General features: G+C 41.9%; 1 protein-coding gene across 3 annotated transcripts in view; it reads left to right on the forward strand.

Moving 5' to 3' along the window:
• RGL1 (ral guanine nucleotide dissociation stimulator like 1) overlaps positions 1–26,406 on the forward strand; it is a 258,991-nt gene that overhangs the window by 104,583 nt on the left and 128,002 nt on the right. The gene's annotated exons all lie outside the window — the stretch shown is intronic.

Raw genomic sequence — 26,406 nt, forward strand, 5'->3', positions numbered from 1 at the left:
GGAAGGAAGGAAGGAAGGAAGGAAGGAAGGAAGGAAGGAAGGAAGGAAACCAGTTTCTTGAGGGCCTCAAAGTCTTTCATTCATGGGGCTTGCATTCATGGGGATCTTAAATCTCCAAGAAAAAGTTTGCAAAGCAGTTTTGTTTCAGGCCATTGTTTTCCACAATGTGTTCACTGTAAACTTCAGGATCTCTTTTTATTCCCTTGAAAACCCCATTGTGTCAGGAGAAGCTTGGCATGAGGCAGTAAACAGGCAGGGGATGGGGGAGAAGAGCTTACCAACTGAAATTGTTCCTATGAAAGGGAAAGGAAGTGTCTTCAGTCCTTTAATCCCATTTCCCCTTTTAGGATGCAAACACGAGGAAGAAATGACATTATTTAAATTTGTTCTTGGATTATAAATGTAGAGTGTTGGGGAGAGGTTGCATGTCTTCCCACCGCAGTGACTAACTATTTTAAAGGCCCATCCTTTCTCAGGGGCCCAGGAGAGGAAACAGTTGAAATCCTTCGCTATGAACTCTTCTTCTGTGACCTGGAATCTGAGATATTCACCTGATTTACTTAATGGAAACCCTGATCTAGGACTGTCAGGAAACTTTATAGATGAAGAAAATTTCGGTGAGGTAAAGACTGAGGGGTGGGGCACTGCTGATTGTAAAAGATGAGCACCCTTTAAAGAATTTAACTCCGATGTCAGTAGCCCCAATGTCTTTACACATCATGCTGTTCTCTCTGTTTAGAGTGCCCTTCCTTCCCCTTTCCTAGCTGGCATTTACTCATTCCTCAGACTCTAGGAATTGTCTTCCATCTCCACAGACCATGTTGTGTGCCCTTGCCATTTTCCCCTTACTCTTTTTTAGAAAGCCCTTGGTGTCCTCTTTATATACATTTGTCACATTATATGGCAAATGCTTATTTCAGAATCTTTTCTAGTGTACAATGAGCTCCTAACAGGAGGAACTGTGTCTGTCTTATTCAGATTACATCACTGCAGTGTTGAGATGTTGGTTGAATGAACTAATGAATGAACAAAGGACCGGACAGATAAACCACCATCTCACATGTTGATAAGAGCACCTGAGAACACCCAAGTGACAGAATTTGGCAGGGGCGGGGGTGGGGGTGGGGGTGGGGGTAGGGGTTGGTTGGTGATATTTTCTCTGATATAAAAGGGTAGACCCAAGGCCCAGAACTGTATGTGGTATCCTGTGGCTTGTACTTGCCAATAAGAGGAGCCCATTACAATTGTATTGGATTTTTGAGAAATAAACAACATACGCGTTTGGTAAAAATACAGTGACAATAAAAGCAAATAGCTTGATGAAAGGAGTCCTCAGTAAGCTGAATACCCTCTCCTCCCACTCTTGTTCACCCTTATGGTCAAATCGTGTTTACAAACGAACTCACTGTTGCCTCAAAACTTTCATCTGAAGTAGGATGAATGCAGCCCAAGAACAGATCTGAATTGTTTCAGAGTAAAAATGTTGATCAGGGAAGCTAAAAATGGCAGAGACTGGAAACATTGTGATGGAAGGATCATGCCATATCAAGGTGGGAGGAGATGTTATTTTTAAGGCGTTGTTGCGGGTGGTAGATCTGTGAAAGCAAAAGCCGGAGCCAGGATTTCAACTGGGAGTCCAGTAGTATTACAATTTGCTAAGAGAAGTCCAAAGTACTGACAACACTGACACAGAAGGCCAGCGATTCCCACATGCACAGGACTTACTGGCAGAAATGTAGCAAGCCTCTTGATACAAAGTATACACACAAGGACAAACCATCCCTTTTGGGCAGGGAGCAAGGTGTCATCCCTTTGCTTTCTTTTTTTTTTTTAAGTTTGTTTGTTTGTTTATTTTGAGAGAGATCAAGACAGACCAAGTGAGGGAGGGGCAGAGAGAGAGAGAGAGAGAGAGAGAGAGAGAGAGAGAGAGAGAATCTCAAGCAGGCTCACGCTCTCAGTGCAGAGCCTGTCAGGGGGCTTGAACTCATGAAACTGTGAGATCATGACCTGAGCCAAAACCAAGAGTCAGACGCTTAACTGACTGAGCCACCCAGGCGCCCGATGGTGGCATCCCCTTTTCTGAAGGGAGGCAGGGACCACATGGAGGAAGATGCTTAACTAGGTCACACTGGAACTATAGAGCCATGCAGGTGCTGACCGTTAAGCAACCGTAAGAATTTGAACTGAGGGGCGGCTGGGTGGCTCAGTGGGTTAAGTGTCCAACTCTTGATTTCAGCTCAGGTCATGATCTCACTGTTTGTGAGTTCGAGTTATGCGTTTGGCTCTACGCTGAGCAGAACCTGGTTGGGAGTCTCTCTCTTCCACTCTCTCTGCCCCTACCCACCCCAGTCAACATAAATAAACTTAAAAAAAAAATTTGAACTGAGAGCTGAGAAGATATATGGAGAAAAGAGCCACATTATTCATCCCTAGGTTTCATTTTTTTTCAATTGTGAACACAAAAACACCGGACACTGTAGAAATCATAAGTGACAGCCAGCTTTAAAATCTGATTCTTAAATATCTAGTCACCTTGTAAAATCTTTTCATGTCACAACCAGTCATTGTAGAAATAGGAGAAACTTTCTGGGGCTATCTAGTCAGAATGTAGCATGTCTGTTAGTCATCTTTAACCAGTCGGGGGCCTATTCAGTCTCTTAATGCTATTTTCTCACTGCTTCCATGGTTGCATGTTTCTTTTGCAGTGAAGAAACATCCGTGGCATTATGCCACCCTTAATTCTTATTCTTTAGCTAAATTAACCAGAATGCTAGTGAATGCAGTGCCCCGATTCACTTAATTTTCTGCACATTTATGAGATAGTGGCACATGACCCATAGTAAGCACTTAATTGACATTTTTAAATGATTGGGTACCTATCATATGTGAAAGTGTTATTTCTTGCTCAAAAAGTGCAAGCTCCTTCCAGACATGATAGGATTTGAGGATTTAGGCAATAAAGAGGAAAGCCTTCTGGATTTTGGATTTAGCTAGCATTTGGTTTGAATGTGGGAGCAACATTTACTGGATGTATTATCTTGGGCAGTAGTTAATCCCCTATGCTTCCGTTTCTTCTTCTATAAAGTGTGGATAATATTCTTTGGGAGGGGGTTGAATATACAACATGTATGAACCATGTAGGACAATGATTAGCACATAGCAAGTGCTTGATAATATTATTTCCATTTTTCTCTCTGTAGTTAACTCAGGACTGATCACAGAACCATTTGAGTTTTGGCCCTTTGGAAAGTCTTGAATAGAGTGAAATTAATATGCAAAACTGTTAACATTTGTCAATTACAGATGGTCGTAATAATGAGCATGATTATATCTATTTCTATTTCTGTGTATGTTTTACAATTCTGAAAATTAAAGCAAAAGTAAATAAGTAAAAAAATTAAGTGACAGATATCATTAAATAAAACATCTAAAATAAATTAATTTCTACCTTAGTAAATAAAGAATAGTGAATTATTTACTCAATAAATATTTGTTCATAGTTCAGTTGTTCAATAAATATTTGTTGAGTAAATACTATGAACAGGACTGATGTCTTACGGAGTTTACAGTCCAGGGGGAATACAGATTAAAACAAACATAAAGGCATCATACATGTGATCAGGAAAGTAAAGGGGAGATACAGGGTTGTAAGGGGTCACATAGGAGGCCTATTTTGCCTGAATTTGGGAGGTTAGGGAAAGCTAAGAGTAATTAATGATGTGTACGAGTACGTGACGTATAAAGCAAGACGTGGAGAATGAACAGGGTGAACTACACCAAGAGTTGCGGGTGGGGAGGGAAGTCCTTTGCACACGAAGAGGGAAAAGCATGTGCAAGGCCATAGAGGCTAGAAGGGGTGGGGGACGAAGAGTGCTTCAATACGGATGGAAGATAGGCTTCAAAGAAGAAGTGGTAGGGGGAGATGAGGCTTGAAAGGAGGTCAGGGGCAGATCGTGAAGGGCCATAGAAGTTTCATGCCTCCTGGGGAAAGTCTGCCCACCAAAATATCCAGACCTTTGTCTGCCACTGTGGGTGGCAGTCTCCATTTTTGTGCCGATGTTCTTGGTGCTTAGGAACTGATAATTCAGTGCTTGAAGTGTGATGGAATGCTGTGTTTTCTGGGGAGCCTGAAATCATGCCGCTGCTATTTTTAGTGGACAGAAACTTACTCTAAGTGCTTCAGGTGAATAGAATGAGTACAAGAAGTTCTGTTTCTTACGTATTTTCAACTTAAGAACGTCCACAGATGGATTGAAGCTATCCTGAGCTGCAGTACATTTCTGCCTGCCATCAACAGATTACTAGCAGTGGGTTGTTTAATGTCCTGCTGGCCTTAACAGAAAAACAGACTTGAAGATAGCCTTTGGGAACCTAACTTGTAAGTAGATGAGCTTTGTAATAAAAAGTTAACGCTGTCATATTTTTCTTGGACTGCTGGTGTCCTCTTGCATCAGATGGATTAATGTTTGTGTCCCTGATCTTGAGGTTAACTAGAGTTTTTGAAAGTAATAAAAATTTTTACAATCTGCAAGATTTTTCTTTTAACAAAACCAATGGCATTTGTCCATTATCCTATGGAACTAGCACAAATAGCGTTTGGTTTGGAGACTCTGGAATATAGTTGCACTGGGGCAGAAATGAAGAAGAGTCATTACATTCTAATGACAGTCATTCACAATATCTGATCGTGTTCAAACACAGGACCATTACACATGGTTCCATAATGGAAAATAAACGGGGCAGACAATTCAGTATACACAAACCATCTGGTGACCTTGCCAGTGACTCCTCAGAGAGGGAGTTGATAGGAAAACTGATGATCTGAGATTATGATTTGCCCAAAGTTGGAGAATAACATCATTAAACTTGAATTCCCAACTGTTGCTTCATGCACTTGGTTTTTCACAATTTTGTAAGATTCTCAAGCATCCTAAGCTTTGCCAACTCTGGTTGCATGATAAAGCTCCTGGCTGCTTTATTTTAATTTGGGAGTATACTTTTTATTGTCACTTGAATTTTTCATGATGACAGTGTTCCCTTCCTTCACTCCCTGCCTTGACCTGCCTCTTTCCCTCATTAATATTGAAAGAATTAACATTAAATTTAAAAGTGGGACGTTTGAAGGAGTAGATTATCTTTATAGTTTGTTATATGTGTCCAAGAAAAAAATCCTTAAGCTATAACTCTAGGTAGCATTTTTCTTTCCTCCAGTTCCATTTTTTTTTTCTTATTTAATGTGATCAGTAGTTCAAAGCAGAATCTATTCTTGGCTCCGTTTCCACCCCACTAGTTTTGACTTTTAGATGTATATGTGGAGTCTTGTTCTCAGAGGAAGATCTAAGGAGCCCCTGTTATAAGCATGGGGTTAACCACCATAAGGCACAGCTGGTGCAAATCAGCATGATGCAGCAATAGCTCTGGCAGAGCCTGTGTTTAGGATTAAATAGTAAAGGAGAAAAGGGGCCCTGTACTATAGGATAGAGAAGAAGGGAAAAGCTAAGGAGGGAGAAGGGGGGATATCGAAGATAAATAAAAGAGGGAAGACGTCAAGAGAATGGGGGTTTTCCTAGTGACCTAATAAACAAGTAGTAAGGAAGAGGAACCACATAGTATGTAAGATATATTAAATAAAATGGTGTTCATATATAGTGCTTCATGGTTTGGAGAGATTTGGGGGCATCTTATTTTAGAGAGTATGTTCCAGGTCTTTAGGGGGTAAACAGAAGAACTGTGGATAGCTTGATAGCCCATGAAGAACTGGGTAAGATTCTTGAAAGATGTTGGAAAGAATAGAAATTCTAGAAAGGGAAGAGGGTGTGGACTCCATAGCTCAGATTCTCTGTACACAGTCTCATTTGATGTATGGCTTTCATGGTTCAACCATACCTTAGATTTTGAATAAAGATATACATGGTCAGCATAAGTCTCTCTGGGTAGGGTGACATACTTTCTGAGATCATTAAAAACAGGCTCAGCCTCCAGAGAATTAGTTATTAGTTATAGCTCTCCCTGAGGCCTGGCTTCAGTGCTTCTTTGAGGGCAAATTCCAGCCCCCTGGCAGAACTGTATACCTGGCACTGTGGATCTGGGAGCCTCCAGTAGGCTTCTTTTGCCAGTCTTTCAGGGGACACCTGTAGGTAATTGAAAGCAACAGAGAAGGCAAGACTCCCTCCTCCCCTAGTGGACAGACTCATGTTCTAAGTGAGCAGTGTGGCTGCCCATTTTCTGGAATCAGGGATTAAGAGTGGTGATTCTTATTTGTGGCATTGCAAACTTTGCTTATCTTGAGATCAGAGAGCTTAAGGTTGCAGATGTACTCAGATTTCAAAGTATGTAAGATGGCCCCCAAGGCTAATTCTAGGTCAAGGGGAGTATGTCAGATAGTCCCCAAGGCTAATTCTAGGTCTTTATATGTGCTTCAGATATGGGTGCATATGGTATTTCAGATACTGTTTATGTGTGCACATTACATTGGAGAAACTTCAAAAACAAGGAAAAGCCTGAGGAAAGAGTTTGTAAATTTGTTTCTTTTTATGAGTGCTGGAAAGGTATCATTGTTGGGTTCTGTGACCCAACTGGGGAGGGTGGGGGAAGGTATTTAATGCATAGTGTGTGGGTAAAAGGGAAGAACTGGGGCAATTCGAGGGACTATCAATTAATAGAAGAAAAAAATCAGTATCTAATTAGTGTGAAAAATACTCAGATCAAATACTCAGATCAAAAAATACTCAGAACTAATATGTTCATTCAGTTTAGTTTTTATGTAAAATACTTAGTGAGATATAAAGGGTATAGGATTTGGTTCTGATTTCCTCCCCGGGGGAATACCTGTAAACAAGTAGGACAGCCTTTACATGCTAAAGGAAATAATTTTATTTAAGAATTATCTTAGTGGGAAAGTGAGTTTGTTGTCAGTAGGACAGCTTTCTGAAGAAGAAATGGGATCTCTCTGAATATGCAGCTATTTGCTGTCTGATGACCAGTCTAGCAGTTGTGTGGGGTCATTGAAGTCTGCTTGGTGTTAATGTTCTTGATCTCTTTGGAACAGACACTAGGGGATGTTAATTTTAACATTGTTGACATGTTCTGTGTCATTTTTCCAGGAGCATGATAAATTTGAAGTAACACATCTATTTTACTTTGGATCAGTACCCCTCGCCATCAAGGGCATCCATTTTTGAAACAGATGTTTGGGTTGAGGGATGCAGGATGTGGCCATGAAACAGATCGAAACTAATTGGCCCTCAGGGTAAATAAGCTCATGACCTCAGCCTCCTTAGCCCTGTGCTGTAACTAGCTGAAGTAACCTGCCTTGGGGTGGGGGTGGGGGGGGGAGTTCATTTCCCTGAAGAAGCTCCAGTATTTGGAAATTATCCAACAATGCTTGTAAAGTTGCTGACCCACCCTTTTCTGCCCTAATATTGAATGACTGGATGGTTGAGAGAGAAGAGGGGAAAATTTCATGCTTACCCTGGGACTGGTGATCCTGGGATCAGCCTCAGGTAGAAAATAATGTTAAAGTCATGCTCTTTTATCAGATTCGTATCTAAGCCAGTGTCAGTGGATATTTTACTCAGGTAAATGTTGACAAACTTGCTCCATAATGAAAGCCCCGGAGGTGGATTTGGGCCAATGGAAAACCTCCAGGTACGTCACAAACAAACGTTGTGTGACAGGTGAGATTTACCATACGATCGACTCTTTTGAGTCTCAGTCTTGCCTTATCTCTTCACACTGCTGGGATAAGCAATTGCATATGCCACGCCAACCAGGAACATGAAGTGGATTGATGAATACAAGTTCAAGACTGTATGCAGAAGCATAAGGTTTTCTTTTTCTCCCCAGGCCTGGGAAAACAAAGGAGTCATGTTGTTCAGTGGCAACAGCAGCTCTTGAAGATCTGTTCTCTAAGGCTGGTTTATATTTTTCATCCTTCGAGGTCTCTTGCTAAGTAGCTTTGTCAATATTCCCTCCTAATACTTCTCCTCTAGGCTTCTGATTGGCCAGTGGGGTGGGGGATGGCTAGGAGCGTGCCTTTTGAATCTTTCTGGGGACCTGAGATGATACTTTCGTCCCTCATATTCTCAGGCAAGGGCTAGTTCCTCTTATCAAAGTCCCTTTTCTAAAGTACAATAAGAAAAGAATGAAATTCAATTAAAAATCCGGATGAGGAAATTATGACTCTTCTTCTTTCCACTTCCCCCTCCGCTCCAAAGCACAGTGAAACACTTTCCGCAGGGGCCAACTTCCTCCTCTGTGTGGACAAGAATGCTTCCTCTTCAGCTCAGCTGGCCAGGGGTATTATTGATCGCTCTACCAAAATCTCTTTTTCTTCCCTCGTTGGCCACACGCTCAATTGCTGTTGAAGACACTAACTTAGAAACCCTGTAGAATAATAATAGAGTATTTGTTATATTTTTAATAGTGGGGAATACAAATAATAAACCTACACTGGTCCCTGATCTCTCTCCCAAATGTACCCTACCCTGTTAAGCCACCTTTCCACCCCTTCTCAAGTCCTTTATCTGGAGTTAACCACTGTTAACCATTTCTTGAGATTCTTTCACAAGAATGAGTGTAATGAGTGACTGAGTGTAATTATGTGCCCATCTCCACATATGTGTGCATTTTTTAACACATAAGGGATCACACTGTGTCCACACACTGTTCTATAGCTGGCCTTTGCTCCTTATGATGGATCTTAGAAATCTTTCCATATTGGCACGCACAGATCCATCTCATTCTTTTAACCAGCCCATAGTAAGCCATTATATGGATGTGTCCTTGTACTGATGGACATTTTGATGTATTTTTAAAACCATGACAAATAATACGTCAGGGACCATCCTTGTACACATGTTTTGTTGAAATAGTCCATGGACATACACGGGATAAATTCCTAGCAGTGACATTACTCGTTCAAAGGGAATGTATGTTTTTAATATTGGTAAGTACTACCAAATTGTGCTTTAAAAAGGTTATGCCCACTTAAACGCTCAAGATTATAAATATCTATTTTGGCTAGGAAGAAAAATAATGTTTTTGCAGACTTGTGTGGCTGGTTTCTGTTTCTATTCTTAAAGAGCTCTCTGGGTTTTAGCTGCTGGACATCTGATACATAGAGAAATGATGCTCACGTCATCTACTAGCGGATCCATCCAGCTCCAAAGCCAATCAATTGAGTAGTTCTTGTCCTACACTTTAAAAGTGTGCTGGGCTAGAAGAGGATGTGGGTTCTAATTATGAGGACTGTTCACCGGTGGCACTATGTCTCCATATACGTGCCACAAGGACACCCGGGCTTCCATTCCTGCAAAGCATCTGGAAGATAAGGCTTGGCCATTTCATGCCAGCTCAGGCACATGGTATTTTAAGAGATAATCACCAACTCTGTTCCCCATCAGATCTGTGAGGCAAGAGAGAGTCTGCTTTGATGCCTCTAATGGAAACTCAGCACCTATAGCTTCATCAGGGAAATGGAACTCATCATCCAGATGCGGAAGCAGAGGGGAATGATTAACCACTTAAAAGCACTTTGAAGCATGTTTCAGCATTGTTAAACGCTTCTTCATAAAATCCCTTATTTTGATGTCTGGCTAGCATCATAGGACTCCTGATCATGGCCTAGGATTTGACACTATATATTTTTACAGTTGAACAGGAAAATTAGACATGAAAGTCACTCAGATGTCCAATATTAGAGAATACTGCAGGTAGTACAGACATTTGGTGGGTGGATTATAATTATTTTATTTTATAGTGTGCTGTCGTTACCGTACAGGGATTGGGTGAGATTGTTGTCATATTTTCCAAAGTGTCTGGAGCTCCTAAGAAGAAAGCTGGGAAGTGAGTACAAATAATGATGAACAATCTGCTAAACTCATTCCCACCACACTGTGGCACAGACCTTGGCAAAATGAGGATGCAGTCAGGTCTCCGTGTCTAGATGCACCTGCCATACGGTGTACAAGAGGCTGAGTTTTCTGCAGGGTGCTAGACGTCACTTTGCCCACCTTAATCGTAAACAGAAACACTTGTGAGCCCATGCCTTCCCCACTACCATTGAATTTTTAAAAGATAGCCAGTGGAGGGAGTAGCTGTATTCCCTGGGTCCTTGAGTTTCCTTGTGTCAGTGAGGAAAGCTGCCTTGCCCCCTTAATCGCACTCGTGGACCTGGTAAGTGCCCGAAGGAAGGACGGAAGGGATCTGAGCCGGGTGAATGAATTTATCCCAGCTTTGTTTTGGGGAGCCATGGAACGTTGGGGTGAGGGAGGGGGAGACCAAGAAAGAAAGAGGGAGGGAGGGGGGAAGGAGATTAAAAGTAATAACTCCAAGAAGAGAGGCAAAAGGGAAGAAAATAAGGAACATATATATAGAATAATATTATTAGCTAAGGGATTCTCAGTGAATTTCCTTAAAGTCTACAGGGACAAGGAGCCCTTATCCCCTATGTTTCAGGAATGATTTGATTAAGGATGCTAAGCAGGCACTTGAAAGTGTGAGCTTCTTCAGTTATAATCCTTGATGGACCATTACTCATTTTGCAAAATTAAGCCAAATCTCTCTTTCCCGCTTTCCCTCTCTCCTAGCTATTTTGCTTTGCTAAGTAATCAGACATGGATCTTATTCCCAAGATGTTTATTTATAGTCTTAGAAAGATAAGACATTTAAAACAAGTAGGAATGCAATAAAATCCATAATTGAAGCCCAGATAATGAGCCACAGGAGTTCAGAGGGGGGAAATGTAATTTCCAGTCAGAGTGGGGAGGAGATTATGATTGTCATATTTTTGGACTTAGTATTTATGAAGAATTCCTCAGTCAATGGGGATGGAGTGGGAGAAGGCCCTTTCCAGGCTGAGCGGTTGGCAGGACTCTATCAGGGAGGTATTTAGCATGAGGCATGAATAACAAACAATGATTAAATTATTTTGACTGGAGTAAAGGGTACAGAAGGGTAGCGAGAAAGATGCTTCAGTGGTAGGTGGGGCGCTAATCTGCAAGGCCTTGAAAGTCAATTGTCCAGCTCACGACATTGCTAGAAATAGCCTGGTTCACTGCCAAAGATGGTGAACTGGCAGAGGCTAGACCTGCCCACAGGGCCAGGGCAGGAGGAGGAGTCTGGGCTGACAGACAAGGCATTGGAAGGGTTCGGCGTGGGAATACGACAACAGATGACAGGCAGTCACCTAGGCAGGAGAGCTGGTATTGCGAGGTAGGTGACAAATCTCCAGGTTGGGAGGTACTCGTACTGGGCCATATACAACAGGTGGCACTGAGAAATGTGATCAGGAGTGAGGGAATAAGAAAGTGTGTCAGCAGTTAGGAGGCTCCAGCTGCCACACTCAGGTTTACAGGCAGACTTCCAAGCTCTGGAAAGAGGAAAGAATGGAATGGAAAGCAAGAAGCGGGGCCCCCACCCCAAAGGGACCGGGCAGATTTCCAAGCCGGGAGTCAGACCTGCGACACGGGGCCTTCCCAGCAGCGGGAGTGGCTAGTTGCTCCATTCCAGAGCGCTGAGCAGAGCTCTTCTCGTTCCTTCTGCAGAAGGTCATGACTGCCCTTGGATGTCGGGTCTGCAGGTGGGAGCGAAGAGGCCCAGCTGTGCAGAGGGGAGGATGGAGATGCTGGAGAGAGGGCAGGGTCCATTGCTGGCTAAGGAGTTGGGGCTTTATTTGGCAGGCAAAAGGTAAAAAATGGGAAAAATTAAAACAAGGGAGTATCTTCATGAGAGCTGTATTTGAGGAAGATTAGTTTGATGCTAGTGTGTAAAATGGACTAAAGTTAAGTGAGTCCTTACCTGTAACAGATTTCTTCTCTTCCTCTTCCCAAATACACTTCTGTCCACACCCCTAACACTGTAGGTTAAATAAACTATAATGTGAAAATTAGCATAATTAAGTTAATTAATAAAATACTAATTTCACCTGTTTCTTTTTACGTTTTTTAATGTGGTCTATAGAAAAGTTAAAATTATGTAAGTGGTTCACATTGTATTTCTATGGGGGTGATGTCCCTCGAATCCTTTCTCCCTATCACAGTCAGATCTTTTTAAAATACAAATCTCCTGGGGCGCCTGCGTGGCTCAGTTGGTTAAGGGTCCAACTTGGGCTCACGTCATGATCTCACGGTTGGTGAGTTTGAGCCCCGCATTGGGTTCTGTACTGACAGCTCGGAGCCTGGAGCCTGCTTTAGATTCCGTGTCTCTCATTCTCTGCCCCTCTCCCGTTCACGCTCTGTCTCTGTCAAAAATAAACAAAAACATTAAAAAATAAATAAAAAGGGCGCCTGGGTGGTGCAGTCGGTTAAGCGTCCGACTTCAGCCAGGTCACGATCTCGCGGTCCGTGAGTTCGAGCCCCGCGTCGGGCTCTGGGCTGATGGCTCGGAGCCTGGAGCCTGTTTCCGATTCTGTGTCTCCCTCTCTCTCTGCCCCTCCCCCGTTCATGCTCTGTCTCTCTCTGTCCCAAAAATAAAAAAAATTAAAAACGTTGAAAAAAAAATTAAAAAAAAAAAATAAAATAAATAAAAACAAAATACGAGTCTCTCATGTAACGCTGCTGTGTGGAACCCTTCGATGGTCTCCACTGCCCCAGGATCAAGTCCAGACTCTTCAACATGGCTCCCAAGCTCTCCTAATCTGACGTCGACCTTGCCTCTTAACTACCCTTCTCCACTGTACTCATCCTTCCAGCAGATCAAACCATACTCAGTTTCGTCTGTGAAATTGCTTTGTTATTCTCAACATTCATGCCATTCTTCTTCCTGAACTGAGCATTTTTCTCCTTTCTCATCAGCTGACTTTTGCTTCCTTTCCATTAAAGTCTCAGTTTTAGATATCCCTGACTCCGTGACTCTAGAACAGGCGTCTCTACTTGATGCCAGGGGCCCTGCCATGTGCCTGCTCCATTATAGCCTTCTTACATTCTTGGTAAGGTCTTATTTACCTGTCTCTCTCCTCCCTAGACTGTAAGTTCTTTGAAAGCAGAGACTCTGTGTTGATCCCCACGGCATGTCCAACACTTAGCTCAGTACCTGGGGCATAGCGGCTGCCTGCATGGTTGTATGAATGAACAAATGGGGCCATCATGCCAGGCAGTACAATCCTGAATCAGGATAGTGGCACTGGGAATGAAAAAGATTAGACACTCATGAAAGAGCTGGGAAGGACAGAATTCTTAGTACCGGAAACAGTGTGAATGTACCTACCTCTGATTACTAATGGGTATGAGGAACTATTGTAGTTTATAAGGTGCCAAAAGTCCTAAATAATGGAAGCAACAGCAAAGAGGCAAACAAATGTTCTAAGAAAAAAGACATATTTTTATGTTATTTTGTTATTTTCTGTTATTTAAAAACATTTTAATTCCAGTGTAGTTAACATATAGTGTGAGTTTCAGGTGTGCAGCATAGTGATTCATCAGTTCTATAGGTTATTATTCAGTGCTCATCACGGTAAGTGTAACGTGTACTCTTTTGAAAATCGCATGATGTTTGGAGTCAAAAGACTTGGGCCGAAGACATGACTCTTGCATTTCCATTGTCTCCGTAGTCTTGACATTTCAGTTTCTTAGGTTATAAAATGGCGATAGTACTTCTACTTCTGGGTTTGTTGTGAAGATAAGGAAACTGATTCGTGTAAAATCACTCTGCAAATTGTAGAGACGGAAAGCGCTAGCCAGTTATCAACACCAAAACACTGATGCCTTCAAATTGGTGATATTCATGCCATGGTGACTAAACCGTACATAATCTCGACCTACCCCAAAGCATGTAAACCTCAAATAAACGACCCTAGCACAGAGAGGCTTGGATAGTCCATGCTAGATGAAGTTACCTATTTCTGTCAGGGAATGCTGTCAGGGAATACGACTCAGGGAATGCTGTGGGGAGACAGTGAGCAAGGGGTGCAGTGGGCACACGTGCCCAGGTGGTGTGGCTGGGCTGGGCTGGGTGGCCTCCTTCTCTCTGCCTGCTCTGTGATGACCTCACATTTGACTTCTAAGCTTGGGGTCAAACCTTTCCCCCTGCTCGGATTGTTCTCTTCGCTTCTGCCCTGCTTCCCTAAACCCCTTCCCCGCCATCTGGGAATTTCATTCATACTTAAAGTTTTCAGGAGGCTCACAGTCTTTAGTATCTAAAGTTGCTCTTTCTTCCCTTAAAAGAGAGCCCACTGTCTGGTCTTCTCTCCCATTCCCTGATTGGATATAGCGCTAACACTGAGTATTTCCAAGGTGGGGCTTGAAAGATGCCCTTCCATCCAGCCTGTATTCTTGCCCCCAGATATGTGCCAGACTTTTACCTGGGGTGTGCTAGGATGGCCGTTCTAAGTGGGACAAACTGTAACGCTAGCATTCTGACTTGGAATTTAGTCTGGATGGTTCCACAGAAGTCCGTAATCAGACCCTCCCCTCTCGCCTGCTTACTTTGTTTGTTTGCTTGTTTGCCTCCCTTACTTTAGATCCAGGGCCAGTATGTGCAATTCAGTGCTTTACACATAGGATGTGCTCTATTAAAGTCATTAAAATAGTTATTTATTTACCTGACCCTTCACGGAGGATCATTTGAGGGATTATGGGATTACATAAAATAAAACAAAAGCATGCCTCGTGTTTCCAAGGGACATGCATCCAGTTGGTACATTATGCTAGTAAGATGAATTAGTGCTCTCAAAGTGAAGATACAGCAGGCACTGCTTCTTTATAAGGAAAAACGAACAGCCTATTTGGCATGTTTTGCGACCTAGTGTTTGATCTGTGATTCCTCTAAGTCTAGGGCCTTCCCCAATTCTGTTCCTTCTGCCTGGATTGGTCTCTCCTCTGCCTGCACCCCCTTCTTCTACTACTTCTAATTCTATCTCGGCTTTCAGGTCTCACCTTAGAGATCATTTTCTCTGGGGACAATTCCCTGAGTCCTATAGGCACAGGCCTAAGAAGGTACAGAAGGCCTTACAATGAGTTCTATGTCCTGGAAAGAGATTAAATTCACTGTGGGTGTAGGTTCCAAGGATTCCAGGACAAAATTGGACCTCCCAGAATTTCATCATGACAGTGAACCATGTGGACCAGGGCCTCATCCTCGACAGTGAAACGGTAAGATAGAAAAAGCCTGGCTCTGACTGTGATCTCACAGAGCAAAGTTGCCACACCAGGCCTGGACTGCCTATCTCCGGACTGTTTTACAAGAGAGAAATAGAAGTCCTTCTTGTTTAAAATGTTATAAATTTGGCACTCTTTCTGCCCATGGGCTCTGTCCCCATGCTTTAATAAAACCATCTTTTTTTTTCTTTTTTTTTTTTGCAATCAATCAATCAATCAATCAAGTGTTATAAACTCTGTTACAAGCATCCAAGCCTATGTCCCAATTGCTAACCTGCTAAATATATTGTACCTTCTTAGGGCAGCTTGAGTCTGGTATAGATTTTTTTTTTTTTAATTTTTTTTCAACATTTTTTATTTATTTTTGGGACAGAGAGAGACAGAGCATGAACGGGGGAGGGGCAGAGAGAGAGGGAGACACAGAATCGGAAACAGGCTCCAGGCTCCGAGCCATCAGCCCAGAGCCTGACGCGGGGCTCGAACTCACGGACTGCGAGATCGTGACCTGGCTGAAGTCGGACACTTAACCGACTGCGCCACCCAGGCGCCCCGAGTCTGGTATAGATTTAAGAACTAATCAGATTGAGGGATTTCTCACTGCTCACCCAACCCGCACTTTATCTGCAAGCCTTTTCAGGTGGGGAAGGCCGCAAACTTAGCGCAAGTTGGGCTCATATGCCAAGAACACCTGCTGGTCTTCATGCTAAGATCATACAGGCTTCAGCCAAGGGTGGTGTGGTTTCCTGAGACACAGGGTGCGCTAATTTCATAGGAGGGAGTCCTGGCCAGTCACAGGAGAGAAATTCCTTTGTATAATGTAAAATATATGACCTATTTGGTTACAGGAACAAAGTATCTTACTTGTTTTGTCATAAGGTTGCTAGGTAACTGACAATTGTGCCATCATTTCTTTACAGTGCCCTTCTGTTATTTCGGAGAGAAATCATCTTCTGTGATTAAAGTTCAAGATGAAGGCCAACCTACCAGTTCTTCCTCCTACAACACACATACACCACCTAATATTCCACCTTGCCCTACATCCACCCCAAACTCCTCATTCTTCAACACACACAGGCATGTACAGGTGCACGCACATTATCTTTGAGGGAAAACCAGGGTAGGAGTGAGGGCTATGGGCAGCTTTCTAGAGCAGCAGCTATTCGCCTATCTAGAAAATCCTGAATAAACCAAGGTAATAACTCCACCCCCTCTCCTGCCCCAAATGAAACACATTTTCATCCTGTAGACCTCACTTCATGTCTTATACAAAGCAGAATCAGTATGGGTTAGCCTGAATTGACTCTTCCAGCTTAACACGAAAGTAATAAGAACCAAAGATGTGCCTAAATTTGTTCCTGGCAAAGGCAATCTGTGAGATATTTTCTGCTTTTTAAAAAGACATTATCTAGGGGCGCCTGGGTGGCGTAGTCGGTTAAGCGTCCGACTTCAGCCAGGTCACGATCTCGCGGTCCGTGAGTTCGAGCCCCGCGTCAGGCTCTGGGCTGATGGCTCAGAGCCTGGAGCCTGTTTCCGATTCTGTGTCTCCCTCTCTCTCTGCCCCTCCCCCATTCATGCTCTGTCTCTCTCTGTCCCCCCAAAAAATAAATAAAAGTTGAAAAAAAATAAATAAAATAAAAAGACATTATCTAATTGATATACAATCCACAATCAACTCTCTAAAGCGGTAAAATTCACTTTTCTTTGTGTTTTTGTGTGTTTCTGTGTGAGTAGTTCCTCTACTTGCAGCATATTGGTTAATTGTTGTTAAAAGTCATATTTCTGTTATATATGGTTTTCTTTTCTTTCCACCTTCTCAAAAGTTCTCCTTTAAGGCAGAAACTTTCCATTCTTGGTTTCGTCCAAAAGACAAATATTTCTGGGAAAACACTGCATTTAAGCTATTCAGCAATCCTGGTGTTATGTAACTGACCACAGTAAGACTTTCAATTAACTTTGGTTACATTTTATTGAAGAGTGTCACAGAATAGAATAACCGGTGATAAGTTTTTAAAAAAAAAAATTGTATGTTTTTACACAGGGAGAACCCTCTTAAAAATATGTATAGCTTCTTGCGATAATGACAGAAGATAAACTGCTTATCATTTGAAGTATTCTACAGTCCACTGACTGGATTCCAAGTCTGACTTTCATGTATTTGAGAAGTTTTAGTCACAATGAGCTTCCCTTCAGTGTTAGTTTCCATAACTCAAGCTCTACTTGTTTTTTCTTTCCCTCTTGCTCTTCTCTCTGGTTATTTTTGTTTGGTGTTCAGTTGTGGGTGCATCTTGACACTGTTTAGATTCTGCTTCTCCACTGAGGAGGAATCATGTGAAGTCATGCTTTCAGACAACTTCCTGTATACATTACTAACTTGCAACTACTTTCTTCATTTCTAGTCTTTATCTTTCCTTCCTATCACTCTTCAATATCTTATTTTTCTTTCCCCCCAGATCTGAACTGGTAATATTTTTTTTCCCCCAAAGCAGAAAGTCCTTCCCATTTTCTCTTTATTTTAATGTCCCCTCGACAATCCCAGTGTGCCATTCTTAAAGCCTTGCAGGTCTGTTCTTTCCCCTCTCATTTCATTGCAGCACGCTGCCTATCATTAAGCTGCAACATTCATTTTTCCAAAACGTCAACCCTGATTCATTTCTTTAGTTCAAAGCCCTGGCCTCAGCCTCGGTGTTAGCTGTTTGGCATGTACTTTACCTTATTGCTTCCTATCACATCGCTCTACCTCCGAGCTGTCTCCCCACCGATCCCCGACTCACCTGTGGACAAGTATTACAATCGCCTTGTTCACCCTCTGTTGTATCATTTCGATATTCTCTTACAAAAAATGCAAGAATCTCTGCCACCTGGGTACTTTATCCAAACCTCATGTCCCTTGACTGTCTGAGTCTCTTCTCCAACCAAATACCATCCTTTGACCTGCCATCTCTCCTACTGAAAGTCCTCCACTTCTTCCTCCTAGTTCATGTTTCTCTTTGTCTTCAAAGTGGTGGTTAACACAATCTCAATAAAAACTGTATGAATGAGTGCCTCCTGATCGAGGTTGTTGGTGTCCTCTCAGTGACACATCGCTCAGTGGACCCTGTTCTCTTAATCTGTACTTGCTGATCTGTGGCTCTATGGGTAATTTTTCATTTTATCCTTTTATGTCTTTTCTCTGCTTTCAGAGTATAAACAACCTTAAGGTAGAGACAATATCTGAGATTTATTTATATCACTCAGCAGCAATTACAAAGCACTTACTGAATGTACAGCGTGGCTTTATGTGTCTGTATCTAGCAATCGATCATAGTTATTTACATCTATTTACCTATCATGTGCTAGGTGCTGTGGGAGGTACTAGAAAACAATGATGAGAAAGAATTTAATTACCTCTGCCTTCATGGAGTTTGGGGGAAACAGATATTTATCAAAAGATCATACAATGAAATGTAAAATTACGGCTGTGGTGACAAAGAGAGGAACATGGTGCCACAAGAGCACATAATAGGGGCAATTTAACCCAGTTGGGAGAGCTTTGAGAAGAGGGAGGGATGTCCCCAAAAGGAGAATCACATGTGTAAAGCCTCTGTCATGGACCGGGACCAGATACAGTCAAGATATTGAAAGATGGCTGGGTTGCTGGAGCCCAGAGCATGTATGTAAAGTACATGGGAGGAGTCAGGAGAGGTAGGCAGGGGCCAGCCTAGGCAAGACCCTGTGGAATATGAAAAGGATTTTGGTTTTTATCCTTAACAATGGGGAGCTATCAGAGGGATTTAAGAATAGGAGGGGATGTTATGGCGATTTGAAAATATCACTATGTGGAGGTAGAAGGAGGTGGGCAAGAATACCAGGCACACTGGGGCGCCTGGGTGGCTCAGTCGGTTAAGTGTCCGACTTCAGCTCAGGTCATGATCTCACGGTCCGTGAGTTCGAGCCCCGTGTCAGGCTCTGTGCTGACTGCTCAGAGCCTGGAGCCTGTTTCAGATTCTGTGTCTCCCTCTCTCTCTGATCCTCCCCTGTTCATGCTCTGTCTCTCTCTGCCTCAAAAATAAATAAATGTAAAAAAAAAAAAATTAAAAAAAAAAAAAAAGAATACCAGGCACGGTATCTTTCTGTGCTGTGTAGCAGCTCAGTAAATGGTACTCAATGACTGAACAGTTTGTGGGGGCTTTGAGTTCTTTCTAGGTTCACTGCATCATGAAGTTTTAGCTTCAAACTGCAAAATCTTGAGTTACTTGATGTATGGGTCTGAGTTGTAATATAATCAGTCTCCTTTAGCTTTTGCAAATTGTTGATCTGATGAATAACAACAGACAATGTTAGCTCAGAATTTACTGTGCTAAAGCCCTGATGTGTATTATCTCATTTACTTCTCAGTATGGGCCAGTGAGGAAGGTGTTTTGTATCCCTATTTTGTATGGATTTAGAGATGTTAAAGACCTTGCTTCAGAGAGGAGTGATGGATCTAGGACTCAAATCTAGGTGTTTCTGACTGCAGCCCTCACTCTTAGCCACTATGTTTACAGCAGTTCTAGTTCATTCGAGCTTTCAGTACTATTCCATTACCTTTATTACAGAAAAAGGATGTTCCTTTAGCGCTGAAACAAGGTACGATTAGGCTAATTGCCCAGAAGCTCCTTCCAGAATCTTGGTCAAAGCCCTACATGGCATCAGGTCCCCCATTCTCCACTTTGCAGGATGTTTGATTATATATCACACAGACCTGGCGTTATGTCTGAGCTGACTGTTGCATGTTTTGATCTTTTCAACCACGTGAATAAACCTCTGTTGTCCTTTTTTCTTTTACAGAAATCTATAATTAGATGAGGTAATCATGCTCGTTAGCCCAAGTTACAAATAGTATTCCAATAACCAACTTCTTCCTCAGGCAAGCATCATCAACATCAATTAAGAGTAACTGCCAGCAATTGGTAAACTATTAATTGAAAAATGTTTGCCGTAATGGTCAGAGGAGTCCTTTGCCTTTGGCCTGCCATCTGTCTGGTGCTATTTGTTTGTGTTTCTTCTGTCTCCACTTCTCTGCCTCCTATGGCAGCCTCTTCTTTAGTTGTAATGAGTCTGTCTAAAACTGGCTTGTAATTCACTTGCCTAAATAAGAAAACCTAATAACAGAGCATTGAGAATGTTAACTTATGGTATCCCTATGATAATTAGTAAGATTACTTGGGGACCTCAGAAAGTGGAAGCAAATCATCTTTGACCAAGCATGACCGGTTCTTACCCTTTGCAAGGCAAGGTTGAAAGCTCAAGCAAAGAGTAGGTGAATGGGGCAACACCGGTTAGCAGAGCTAGGAACAACCATAGCAGGATACCCTGCTGATTGTGGGGAGATGACTATGGAAAGTTCTTTGATGAACAACACAGCCTGCGAGGCTGGAAAAGAGGAAGAAGCATTTCATAGGGATGTTGAAAGGATTAAGGTGTCTGCAGTTTGACCATACATAGATGTTGTTGGAGGAAAGGAGTCAAGAGTTGGCAGGTTCGTGTGCTTATGTCCCCTACCAAAAAGTTTTAGGGAACTACATATTGCGGAAGATATGGTTTGTAAATAAAATATTGCACAATGGCTATTATCGATTTTGCTCAAAAGTGGGAAAGGTTCTCAAACTCATCTGTTTAGGTAAGGGCTGTGGGCAAGTAGAGGTGATAATGATAAGCACCCAGCACTCCTAAGGTGTGGAAGGAGAATCCTGACCTCTCACTTTTTAGTTTTCTTCCCATATTTGTTGTTGTTGTTATTGCTTTCTTAGGACCGTTTTTCCTCTAAACTTTAAAAAAAATTTTTGTTAATGTTTTATTATTTTTTTTAAATTTTTGACAGAGAGAGAGAGAGACAGAGCATGAGCGGGGGAGGGGCAGAGAGAGAGGGAGACACAGAATCAGAAGCAGGCTCCAGGCTCTGAGCTGTCAGCACAGAGCCTGACGTGGGGCTCGAACTCACAAACTGCGAGATCATGACCTGAGCTGAAGTCGGATGCTCAACCGACTGAGCCACCCAGGCACCCCTAAACTTTTGACTGGTCATAGGACATTATAGTCTGGCATTGACTTTGAGGACAAAACCAAGGCCTTCCCATTTCTTACCATCTTATGCTGGTATTGCCAGTTTCAAGACAAGGGTGTCAGTACTTATTTCCACGTACAATGTCCATTATACTTGCACTGCCTTTATTTTTCTGTCATGCATTACAACTTACTATCCAAGAAAACAAGGAAATAAGCAAACTTGTAAAGAACATGCCAGGAACATGTGGGGGATAGGGAGGGAAGGAGATACATTTTTATTCAAGGCCTCTTAAATCCCAAGAACTCGATTAGGTGTTTTATACAGCGTAGTTTATTATGTTAAGTGTTTTACATAGTATAGTTTATTTAACACTCATGATGAGCTTGAAGGGGACAGATGAGGACACTCATGCTGTGAGAAGTGAGGGTCAGACACTTGGTTGGAAGCCTCTAGAGCTCAGATTCAAACTCTGACTCTCAGATGCCCCCTCATTTAGCCAGGCACATAAGTATTACTCCATGGCATGCTGCCTATGTAAGTATACATAGCTTTTGTATTTTTCACTTTTTCTTGCAGCCAGAGAGGTAGAATAAAATCTAGGAAAGTGTGGTGTCAGAGAGGCCAGTGAATAGATACATGAATGAAGAGAATATGTAAACTACGTATTTCCACTTGTAGATACATTCTCTTAAAGAGTCTGCTGCTTATATTTGCTCTCTTTTTTTAGTGTTTATTTATTTTTGAGAGAGAGGGAGAGAGAGAGAGAGAGAGAGAGAGAGAGAGAGAGAGAGCGCGCGCATGCATCTGAAGCAGGCTCCAGGTTCTGAGCTGTCAGTACAGAGCCTGATGGGGGGCTCAAACCCATGAACTATGAGATCATGACCTGAGCTGAAGTTGGACGCTTAACTGACTGAGCCACCCAGGTGCCCCTGCTTATATTTGCTCTTAACCGGCTCTCTATTGGCTCTGGTGAAACTGTAAAGTAAGCAAGTTTCGTCCTCCAATTTGGGGTTCTTCTATATATCTTCCTTCTCTCATGTGACATCCTAGAATCCTTGTATTGCTACGGACTTATCAGTGACCACCAAATATGGCAACAGAAATAGGCAACCAAATAGGCAACTATTCCTAGCAGTATCCTATGCTTTAAGAATAGATCACACACCAAATTTTTAAGTGTACATAATGTTAACTGTAAGCACAATGTTATACAGTAGATCTCCAGAACTTTTTCATCTTAAATATCTGAAACTTTATACACATTGAAGAGCAACTCCCTGTTTCTCCCTTCCCCCAGTTGCTGACAAGAACCACCGTTACTTTCTGCTTCTAGGAGTCTATTTTCGATAGCTCACGTAAGTGAAATCATGCAGTACTTGTCCTTCTGTGACTGGCTTATTTCACTTAGCATTATGTTCTCAAGGTCCATCCATGTTGTAGGCAAATGACAGGATTTCCTCCTTTTTTACAGCTGAGTAATATTCTGTTGTAGGTATGTACATATCACATTTTCTTCATTCATCCATCCATTGATGGACGGTTAGGTTGTTACCACGTCTCGGCTATTATGAATAGTGTGTAATGAACGTGGAAATGCAAATGTCTCTTTGAGATCCTGGTTTCAGTTATTTAGGATGAACACCCAGGGGTGGGATTGCTGGGTCATGAGGTAGTTCTATTTTTAGTTTATCGAGTCAACTCTGAAATGTTTTCCATAATGGCTGTACCAATTTATATTCCTACAAACAGTATACAAAGTTTCCCTTTTCTCCACATCCCAGCCAACGTTTTTTTTCTTTGTTTGTTTGAATAATGGCCATCCTAATAGGTGTGAGGTGATATCTTATTGTGGTTTTGACTTGCGTCTCCCTGATGATTAGTCATGTTGAGCATCTTTTCATATGTCTGTTGGCCATTTGTATCTCTTCTTTGGAGAAATGTTTATTCAAGTCCTTTGGCATTTTTAAATTGGATTATTTTATTTGTTTCTTTTGTTGATTTGTAGAAGTTTCTTATTTCTTGTGGATTTTAATTCCTTATCAGCTATGTTGTTTGCAGATATTTTCTTCTTTATGATATGTTGCCTTTTCATTCTGTTGATTGTTTCCTTTGCTGTGTAGAAGCTTTTTAGTTTGATCTAGTCTTGCTCATCTATTTTCATTTTTGTTGCCTGTGCTTTTGGTGTCATATCCATGAAACCATTGCCATGACCAATGTCATGAAGCTTTTCCTCTATGCATTCTAGGAGTTTAGTGGATATCCAGTTTACCCAGAACCATTGTTGAAGAGACTGTCCTTTCCCCATTGTTTGTTCTTGGCACCCTTTTCAGAGATCACTTGACTGTATATGTGTGGGTTTATTTCTGGGCTCTCTGTTAGATTCCATTGGTCCATTATTTGTCTATCGTATACCAGTTCCACACTGTTTTGATTACTATAGCTTATTAATATGTTTTGAAACTGGAAAATGTGACACCTCCAACTTTGTTCTTTGTTTTCAAGATTGCTTTGGCTTTTTAGTGTCCTTTCTGGTTCCATATGAATTTTAGGATTTTTTTTTTATTTCTGTAAAAAATGCTATTGCGTTTTTGTTAGGGATTGCATTGAATTTGTAGATTGCTTGGGTTAGTATGGATATTTTAACAATAATTAAGTTTTCAAATCTATGAACACAAGATGTATTTTCGTTTATTTGTGTCCACAAGTGAATTTTTAGAATAAATGAATTCAATAAGGTTATAGGATGCCAGATCAGAGTATAAAAATCAATTGCATTTCTATATAAGAACAACCAACAGTCCAAAAATGAAATTAAGAAAATAATCCCATTCACAATAGCATCAAAAAGAATAAAAACTTAGGAATAAACTAAGCCAAAGAGATGAAAGACTCATACACTGAAAATTACAGAACATTGCTGATCTCCTTTTAACAAAACTTGACCTGTCCTCTAGGACCCTGCCAGATCATGGGCAAGCTAATCTGGTAAATAAATTCAAACTTAATTATAAATGGCTTACTGGTTTATCCTTCCCACATATTTGACAGGAGTATTTTAACCCAAAGGTATGTGTAATAAGGGAATACTGTCTGAGCTGCCTACAGGTGAAATATTTTTAAATGAATATTTTAAAAATTGTAAAATGCAACACTTAATGCACTATCTAGTATAACCAGACCTGTGTGTGTGTGTGTGTGTGTGTGTGTGTGTGTGTGTGTGGTTAAGCATTTGAACAACATCACATACATTATCAGATATAAATAAAAACAGTTATTCTTGGAAAACCTCTCTGAAATTATAATGCAATTTAGTAAGAAGACATGATTTCAGGGTTCCCCACACTGCATACATATATAACTTTTCAGTGAGTCTGGAAAAAAATACAGTTTGGGAAGAAATGCAATAATAAGGGAATAGAACTTTTTGATTACTTACCATTTGCTAGATACTTTGCATACATATTTCATTTAATCCTTTTTCGAACTCTGTGAGGAGGTAGATGTTTGTCCCTTTTTACAGATGAGGAAACTAAGGCTCAGGGAGGTAGCGCCCAAGGTCATTCTTTTTCTTTTTCTTTCTTTTCTTTTTGTTTCTTTTCCAAGAGAGCACAAGCAGGGAAGGGGTGGAGAGAGGAAGAGGGAGAATCCCAAGCAGGCTCTGCACTGTCAGTGAGGAGCCTGATGCAGGGCTCCAACCCACGAAATGTAAGATCATGACCTGAGCTGAAGTCAAGAGTTGCATGCTTAGCCGACTGAGCCACCCAGGTGCCTCCAACTTCACTCTCAACGTAAGTGTGGATCTGAAGCTGGATCCACTTGCCTTGAAGCCTGTGTTTTCACTCTGTACACCAGGTGGCCAGCCAGGGAATTGGTGGAGAAGAGGGTGACACGATCTGAAACCAGAGTGGAGCATTATGAATTATAAGCTGCCCTGTCTGGGAAGGCTGCACGGGACAGGCAAGGCTGAGAAACTGCTTGATGTCCCTGAAGTGAAAATTTTGCAGTAATCTCCAAATTTACAGCCCAAATCAGGTTACAGTAGTGGTGAAATTAACTAATGGCTGGCTTAACTGTCCTCAGGTGCATCTTGAGGTCTTTGAGATCACGGAATAGGTAGGTCCTCTAAGGGTGGGCCAGGGAGCCTGAGGATGGCATAAGAAGGAGGGGCAGGTAGGGAGTCCACATGATTTTCCTCTAGACACTGGGGACACTCTATCCTGCTGATCACAAGGAGGATCTGGTCTATGTGCTGTTCCTTTTTTTTTTTTTTTTTTTTTTAAATTATAGAAACAATCACTTCAGTTTCATAAAAAGAGCATTCACTGTCTCCACAGTTACTGAGCTGGGTAGGTTCTCGTTGTATAAGAGGAACTTGGCTGAGTGACTTCAAGATGTTCTTGAATGTCCCAAATCCTTTTGTTTCTCCTTGATGTGTTTTCACTGTCATTTATTCTGTTCTCCTGGGAACATCGGTACACATGACTCTCTAGCTTTGCAGTTCATGATATATTTATTATGAACCAAATCCTAGCCTTATGCCTTAGCATGGCAATTAGTGAGAGGTCTTTAAAAACAAATTGAAAGGTGATTAAATTCAACTAGTATAAGATGTGAGCTCTGAGGATTTTTTTTTTGGAATTGGCATGGAATTCTGTCACGTGCCATTTTGATTATATTATCATCTGGTCTTATGCTGTTGATTTATTAAAACTGGATCTAAGAGATGTTATAATCTTTTGTCCTGGTAGTAGATCTTTCTGTTATGACAAAACTCCCTCTAACAGTCTCCTCGCGAAGGGCTCTGTCCTTGCTGTTACTATCCCGCTGTGTCCCTACAGTAGGGACAACTCAACTGATGGCTGTCTCACAAAGACTCACAGAACCTCCAGGGCCACTGATGGCCCACTTTCCATTCTGTCAGCCCCAGCAAAACCCTATTCTGCTTTGTCCCCTTCCCACCCACGATGGCCAGTTACTGTGGATGAGCCTTATCATAATGGGTGGCAGAAAGAAGTCCAGAGCAATTTCCTGTTGGCAGCGTGCTGATGCGCGACCGGGTAGGGCCCCTGGGCATGGGTTTTGGAATATCCTCTGACCGTTTCTTTTTTGCCCTAATGAAAAACTTCCTGGCTTCTAGTACTGCCCCTCTCTTTGGGGGCAGCTCTGATTTAACCTAAATTCAGTAGGTAACAAAAGTTTTCCCGACCCTCTCCTCCCATCCTTTTGGCTCTGCCCGCTCCCCGCTCCCCCTTTATCTCTTAGCAAAGGAAGAGGACACACACTCGG

This window comes from Herpailurus yagouaroundi, unplaced genomic scaffold (assembly GCF_014898765.1).
Source record: "Herpailurus yagouaroundi ecotype Mexico unplaced genomic scaffold, PumYag 195, whole genome shotgun sequence".
NCBI classification, from domain to species: domain Eukaryota; kingdom Metazoa; phylum Chordata; class Mammalia; order Carnivora; family Felidae; genus Herpailurus; species Herpailurus yagouaroundi.